Raw genomic sequence first — 9,004 nt, 5'->3', positions numbered from 1 at the left:
GAGGATGATCTAGGGTCTCGTTTGTGTGTTGTTGGTCTTTGCTATATTGTTTATGTTGGGAACCTTGGATAGATATATGCTAGGTTGTTGGATAGAATGCTTAGGATTGGTATTGTATTGATGTTGTAATGGTTCTGTAGGGTTGGTATGTTTCCGCTGTGTGTATTGGTTGTTATTGGTTTAAAGAGGAGTTGTGATTTAGGTTGGTTTAGTTAAGTAGTATGGGCTGCTTAATTATGTATTGTATTTAATGTTATTATTAAAAAAAAAAAGGGTCGGGTTGTTTCAAATATAAATAAGATTATTATGTTTCCAACAACGAATGAGCATGAAAGCTTGAACTATAAGGTGTCCAAGTTTAAAAGTTTTATTCGGTTTGATCCAGTTTTTTATTTGATCAAATTAAAACTTTCAAAAGTTTCAAAAAAATATTATAATATTTAAAAATTTAAAAAGTTTAAATATTATAAATATTGAAACTTTTAAAAGTTCTTAGCTTTTTAAAAGATTAAATATTATAATTTTTAAAATTTAATAGTTTAAAATATTATAAATGCTGAAACTTTTTAAAAGGTTCAAATATTATATTTCAAAACCTTTTAAAAGTTTAAAATATTATAAATGCTGAAACTTTTTAAAAGGTTCAAATATTATATTTCAAAACCTTTTAAAAGTTTAAAATATTATAAATATTGAAAATACTAAAAGTCTTAGCTTTAAAAAGGTTTCAAAATATTATAATTTATAAATTTTAAAAATTTCTTAGCTTTTAAAAGGTTTTAAGAGAATTATAATTTTTAATTTTTAAAAGTTAAGAATATTATAAATATTTAAACTTTTAAAAGTTTCAAATATTAAAAATATTTAAACTTCATAGAATATTTTAAAATATTACAATTACTTTTCCTCCATAGAAATTTGAAAATATTATATCTATACTAATAAAAAGTTGAAGCTATAAACTCCTAAAGGTGTACATAGAATATTAAAAAAAAACCAATAAGAATTAGATATTTCACTAATTAATATTTATGGAAATATAGTTGTAATCTATATTATCAAAAAAAATTTAGAAAAAGGTAAAATCAATAGAAATAAAAGAAATATGTACAACGTCCCACATCGGCTAGAAAATTTTAGACAAAGGCTGAGAACCATTATAAATAAAACTAACTAGGTAACAACCCGCACTAACTAGGTAACTAACTAGGTAACTAACTAGATAAATCGATTTAAAGAAAATTAATATAAGTAAAATTATTATCCTAGAACCAATTTCTGTTTGTATCAAACATAATAAACTAAAGTTTTTTATTTATTTCTTTAAAGCTGCATTTTTCGTATAGAAAATACATTTTATCCATGAAATCTTTGAATGTGTAAGAGGTTTTATGGTAGAGAAAGTATTGATAAAATATTACTATTTATTGTAATATATTTTGTGTGGTTTAAAAATCAAATTCATATCTTCTTATGTTTTATCTTGTAATCACAACAATTTTGCATGTTTCTTATGTAACCATAACAACATATACTAAATTACTTTGTAGTTTAATTATTTAATTTTATTATATGTTAGTAACAATCATATTCTAAACTAAATTTTCTGAAGATAATCTAATTTATTGATTTAATATTTTTGATTAGGCTATTTAAATCATTTGAGTTAGTCGGTTGGTTAATATTTTCTATAAATGACGGATTATTATCAAAAAAACATTATGAAAAATTAATGAAATTCCAAAATTAACGTATTCATGTAAGAATACATTTTACCTGTGAAATATGTGAACATGGTAAAGAAAATATTTATAAAATGTTAAAATTTATGGCAATATATATTTTTGTGTGTTTTAAAAATCAAATTTATATTTATGATTTATCAAGTAACTATAACAATTTTGCATAATCTACTAATCACTTATTTTAAATATATTATGATTTTTTTTGGTTACTAAGTTTATTTATAATGATAAAAGTTATTGTCTCATTCCTTTTAATAGCACATAGATGAATATACAATTAGAACATATATTCTTATTCGGTTATCAATATTTCCATTTTTAATAAATAATCATACTAAATGTTGAGATTAATTAGTTTACATACTTAGATATATATAAATAATCACACATCATGATATGCCCTAATTTGTTGTCATTTTTATATTTATTTATGAATATCTATATATAAATCTATTTTTATTGGGAATTAAGTTTCTTTTAATGAGTTGGAGATAATTCAGGGTTCTTTTTATAATCAATTATAATAACTATTGAAAGCTTGTTATTTAAATTATTATGATAATAATAATAACATAAAAATATCATTTTGTTTTTATATGATTTTGTTAATAAGTTATATATTCTTTATTTTCATTAACTTTATATTAATTGATATGTTTTATAGCCCTTTTAGAATATTTTACTTATATTGATTTTAAGAAATCAATATTTATATTAATATTAAAAAATTAATATAATTTTGACGTGTATATTTGTAAGTAAATTTTAGTGAAATTTTGCCTTACTATTAAATTTGTGTGAGAAATGATAACATATATAATTCTTATTCTGTTAATTGTTTTAAAAATAAATACAATGGCATAGAACTGTAATTAATTAGAAGATTTAAGGGTATTTTGCTAAAAAATGTCTTGAGCTCTCTGGCGGCGACACATCAGCTTTTTCTCAAATGTGCTTCTCTATTAATATATAGGGGATATGTTTTTAACTATAAATTAGTAGGAAGCTTGATTTATCAGGTTTCCAAATTTAAATGTTTTATTTGATTTATTGTAGCAAATTAAAATTTTTAAAGGTTTAAATATTATAAATATTAAAACTTTGTAGAATGTTTATAAAAAATTATAAATACCTCCATAAAAAGTTTAACATATTTTAACTATTTAAACTCTAAAAAAAATGTTACAAATATTTAAACTACATCTAAATTTTAAAATATTTAAAATATTTAATCTCTATTAAAAAGTTAAAAGTTTAAGAATTACTAAATTATATATCAAAATTTTTAATATCTTGAAAATATCGTACTGATCTCCGTTTGTGCTTTATATCTCTTATGAGCTGTAAAAAATATATTTTTTTTGTGTATGACTTTATTGATGATTTGATATTTTTGCAGTAAATTTTTTATTTTTAAGTCTAAGAAAGAAGGATTTACGTCGCAAGACCTTGATTCGATGTTATTTGAGTTTAAAGAAGAAGGATCGACGAAAAGCACAAATATTGGTTTAACTATACATGTGTTCATATTACTTTTTCTGCAAGGAAGGATTTTGGTTTGAGAAGTTTCAATATGTGTGGATCTAAAACCGAATAACTATATGGATGAAATTATCAATAATTGGGTGCATGTGATCTTCATGACTATACTGATCTTCATGAATTGCACAAATTTTGTGAGAAAAGAATTAATTTTGGTCTTGGAGTTTGATGGGTTAACAAGTTGTGTGGTAGTCTAAAAAAATGTTTTTTCAGTAGAAGAATGTGAAGAAGTTTACGAGGCAGAAGAATAAGAGTATAACGAAGAACCGGACAGTAAAAATAACAATGATAATTACCATAAAATTTAACAATAAAATAACAAAAAAAAAAATATGAAGAATAAGGAAATATTGAATAAAAAACATGAAAACATAGGTGGTAGCGAATTAAATATGAAAAACGAGATAAATTCATGATTATAAAATTGTTTCGTTTTTTTGGTGGTCAAAGAAATAGTTTACGATATGTGAGGTCACCAGTTTGATCCGCTTCACCTGGACGTCGAGCTAAATTCATGATTTTTTTGATCATATTTGATTTTATAACACAACTGATTTTTATATTTTTAAAAATTGTGTATCTGAAATTTATATTTTTCTTTAATACTAATTTAAATTTTTATAAGATAATATTTCATCAAAGGTCATCAATCATATATAATTTTCATCAAAATATATCAAATAAACCCACACGTAGCGTGGGTTCAAAACCTAGTTAGTTGTAAATATTGTTTGGATATACATGTATATAAGAAATAATAAAGATTCTATATGTTTTTTAATGAGTCTAAATTTTTGTTTTGTATATGATAATATTTTGTATAATATTTTATTAATATATAAAATATATTTTAAAAATGTTACTATTGATGATGGGAGTGGTTAGGATAACATGAGATGCTCCATAGTGCATGTCTTGGACTAGTAGCTAAAAAGAAGTGCCGCATTTAACCAGATTTTTTTTTTTCAAAATTTCTAATATGATGAACTACTTGTAAACATTGTATTTTGGGATGGTTATGAGATAACCAACTTTCACCATTTGAAATGATTGAAGGAGTTGAAAAAAAATATTCAGCCAACTTCCATTTGAATGCAAGAGGTTGTAGAAGTTGAAAAGAACTATTCAACTCATTCAACCTAAAAAGTTGAAAAAATAAACCATTCCTACAACAAAAATATTCAACTTGTTTAACTATTATTTTAAAGATAAATGGATTAAATAATATTCAACTCAATTTTGTTCAACTTAATATTTTCAACTCTTTCAATTTTAAGCAACCATTTGCAGCCAAAGTGTTCTTTGAAATATGAATTTACTTCTCATAGTTACAAATTTAAATACTATAAAACTAGAAATTGGGAGACTCATATTAGAAATGAGTCGTTGCAATACTCAAAAGGGATATTGGGGGTGTCGACTCAAAGTGTTAGTCAATCAACCAAAGCATAAAAATGAAGATCATATCTCACATGGGGCCTTGTAATCCCCAAAGCTTTAGCTGACACTTTCTCATTTGTCTTTCGAAATCAATGTATCTGGTTTTCTTACTCATTTTCATTTTCTTATGCATAATTTCTTATATTTATATGATATATGGTGGTTTATATGATTAAATAGTGAAGTTCTAGCCTTCCAATATAGTTTTTTTTTTTTTAATAATAATTTGTTAAACAAAAATGACATTTCACAGAAGAAAATAAATAGTGAATTGTGTTAAGAATAAATTAATTCAGACTATATAGAAATACTTTACATTTTGTACCAGCAGAAGGTCTTTTAGTTTGTCATAAAAAAATTTCCTCATAGATATTACCTGCAATGGATTATAACATATCGTTGGCTACATCTTTTTTTATCAATTGATAGGATTTGAGTTTATTAGGAATATACCAAAAAGACCGATGACCGTACGTCAATCGATCAAGTGGGACTCAAGATAAACAAAAACATTCAATCAACCATCACTACAAGAAATATCAACATCGATAGCACACGAAGATAACTCATTTTTCTAAACTCTATGAAAGATCTATATTTTATTTTAATCACTATACCATAACACTAAATAAAAGCTAAGATAAAAAATCACTAAGCGGAAAGCAAAAATTGTTTATTCCACCGATACTTACTGAAAAAATTCACTTAACCGCCATGTATCCTAGATCTAAAAAATTAAAGTCCTACATTCCAAATACAACAAAAAAAAAACTAAAAAAGCTTACACTTAGAGAAAGAACAAAAAAAAATTCCCCCAGATCAAAACCTAGGCCGTCGGCCTCATCAGAACACAAATCAATCTTTCCTCTTGATCCATCTTCGTCACCATGTGGATAAGAAGCGTCTCATCTCATCTCAAAACCCTGGCCACCAATGTCGTCGCTGCTTCTCCTCCTCGTCGATCAATAGCCGGCTCCGCTAGTCCCGTTGGGTTCTATTTCGCGGCCAATCCAACAGCCATTTCTGCTTCTTCTTCTTCTTCTTCTTTTTCTTCTTCAATGTTCTCTCGACATCCCAGCTCTCGTGGTTCATTGTTACTATAGTTTAAACGTTTTCAGATCTCGAATTGGGACTCTATAGATAGCGGATTTAGATTTTCTTTACGCTGCTTTCTTCATAGATTTAGAGGATATACATAAATCTGGTCTCGTAGATTGGTTTAATACTCGACTATGTCTACTCATTTGCTGCAATTTTGTAATTTCTCTCCTCCATTGGAGAGTGAATGATTTTTTTATTATGGTTTGTATTTTGCAGTAGAGACTCATGTGAAGAAGAAGGTGTCATGAGAAGGAGGATCTTGTAGCTCAAAAGGATGAGCTTAAAGCTCAAAAGGAGGAGCTTGAAACTTGAGCTTGAGATGGTACTCCGAAGACTTTTTTGTTCTTCTTTGAGATAAAACAGATCTAAGGTCTTTTCCTAGTTGATTTGAGTTTTTTTTTGCAGACATCTAATGGCTTGCAAGTAAGCTCAAAGCATTTGACTATAGTCTATAAAATGGTTCTGAGATCGATCTTCACCAAGGTCAGAAATTCTTTAGTTCTCGACTTTGAATATGTCTGCTTCTTCACCCCAAAAGTTTGTAGGATTTTATTGACTCTTAGCTTTGGTGTGCATTCTCGTCTCTCCTAAATTTTGTGTGTACTTGTATATATATGATATACATAATTTCTCAACCTTTTTTTTATAGAGTTATACGCATATTGCTTGTGTCTTTCAAAAGGAGGATAAGGAGATTGAAATGGAAGATGCAGATAAAGAAGAAGGTAACTTTGGTGTCGGATTGCTAATTGGCAGTGGCCCTTGGGGAAGATACAATATAATTCTGTTGATGAATGATGATGTGTGTGTTTTGTTGTCATATTTGGGTAAATTCTGGATTTGACATATTTCCTTCTTTTGTATTCAATCTTTTCAGTCTTTTGATTTTTTTTTTTAAAAGGTCGTGTAGTTTTTCATTTACATTGCCTAACGATGCTAACTAGAGAGAGTGAACAGAGAGGTTTGGGATAAAAGAATATGGCTCAAGTCAAGTCATGTAAAATTTGTTCTTTAGGGATTCTGTGAGATGAAAACCGTTAATCTAATTTCATTTTGTGAGTTGGCAAAATGTGTTTCTGCTGTTGTTTGAGTATTATTATTCTTGTTACGTTCTCTTGATGGGATTCAGAGGTTGTACTCAATTCCCCTGTTTCTGCATATTCTGTGGTATCTATAGTGAGAATCAAGGCAGTTAAAAGATAGGAAGATCAAGTTTCTTTCTCTATGTTATGCTTTCCTTAGGCTATAGATTCTTTGTCACTTCTCCTAGGAAGATTGACTCCATATTGAGATGGGAACTGCTTAGACTGTAGTTGATAGCCTAAGGAATCAGATAATGTCAAATCTTTCCTGTTTTTATAGCCTCTAGGAATCAGAAAATGTCGAATCGGTGCTGACGAATAACCAGCCCGCAATGAATAGGGAAGGTATATCAACAATTTTCTTGTGTAGGTGGGGATCCAATATTTTCTGAATCCTTATGTAAGGAATTACAAAAATTGTGTTTGATAGCTCTTGGAATCAGAAAGTGTATAATAAGTCGTGTTCGATAGCTCTTGGAATCAGAAAATGTGTTTAGTTATTACATTAGTGTGATTGTTCTTGTTTTGTCTAAACGTTTAACTACGTTACAGGTTTTTGCATTGAGAGATGGATAATAGTAAAGGTAAGCATCAAACTTGTTTAACTGGTTTGGTTTAAAAACCATTGTTCCCCTCGAACAAATTGTGTATAGAGGTATTGTAGATTGTTTCTCGAGGACAGACAAAGAATCTGGATTGAAGTTCTACGTCGAAAGAGATGAAACGCCATGTCCCTGCAAAACATGAGAAAGACATTTCCCTGAAACTTGTATGCGGGTCTGTCGCTGGATTGCTTGGTAAGACCTTGACATACCCTCTTGAAGGTTGGAAGCAGTTCGTCTTTGTAATGTTAGTTTTATTTTGTTCATGTAAAGTTTGTCTCTTGTTCTTTGTAATGTTAGTTTTGTTTTGTTTGAGACTTGGTGGCACTTATGTAAGACTTATTTTGGTTAATGTAATATTAAGGTTATGTATGTTGATTATTTTATGAAATATAAAAATATAAATCTGATTATATAAATTGTGAAAAAATACTATGACATATAAAATAACATTATTTTTGTGTTACAATCTAGTGCTATAATATAGTTACGGTAGAAACTCCTAACATAGCGTGTAAAATGACTTATAACACTATTTTAAAAAATTAGAAAAACGTGATAACAAAGCATTTCGCTACTGCTATGGTAGAGTCTACGTATCCGGCGCTATCATTTGTGTGGTACCTACGATGACAGTGACCTAACATAGCGTTTGTGAAAAAACTATAAATAACATATTATAGCATTTCTCTACTGCTATCAATGTAGATATTTGTTGTAGTGCATGCAACATGCATCTTTTTTAGACGATCGTTTATTAATTAGATTGCTGATCCAATTATGAGTAAGAAAGAATATTGGAGCATCCTAATGAGTTAAAGAAAGTTCGCAATGTAAAATGTTCAACCTAGCTAACTTATGGAGCGCAAGGAAGCAACGACGATCAATAGAACCAAAATAATCGATTATGACATGCTTTTTGAAGCCATCAAGATTTTGATAGTTCAACTGAAAACAATAAAATAATTATGAAACTCATATTTAATCAAATCTTGGAATCAACAATCGAAAAAAAAAAAATAAAATAAATAAATAAATAACCAGGCATCATGGTCTGGTGGTAAAGAAACCTCAGCTGAGACGCCCGCCATCCGGGTTCGATTCTGGCCACCAGGGAATTAACATGCGGACTTGCTCTAGCGCTGCAGACCACCAGTTCCAGGGGGCCCTTAAGTGGAGACTTAAAAATCCCTGGTCGCGGGCTTAGGCCCAGTGGGCTAGTCAGATTACTGTGTGGTCTGGACACTGCGTTATAAAAAAAAAAAAAACAATCGAAAAAAATGATAACCATAAAAAGACTATTTAAATATATAAAAATAAAAATTATCTTGGTATCTCAAATTTTGACTGCTTCTTTTATCTTGTTAGACCGTTCGTATAAGAGTCATGTATCCATCTTTTTTGTTTATTGTAATCGAAAATCAGTATCAAAAGGAAAAAAATAATTCCTAAACTGAAAAAAATAATTCCTTCCGAGGAGTAATAGAATTTC

Source organism: Camelina sativa, chromosome 9, assembly GCF_000633955.1.
Source record: "Camelina sativa cultivar DH55 chromosome 9, Cs, whole genome shotgun sequence".
In the NCBI taxonomy this organism is placed as follows: Eukaryota; Viridiplantae; Streptophyta; class Magnoliopsida; order Brassicales; family Brassicaceae; genus Camelina; species Camelina sativa.
This window is presented reverse-complemented; position numbering follows the sequence as displayed.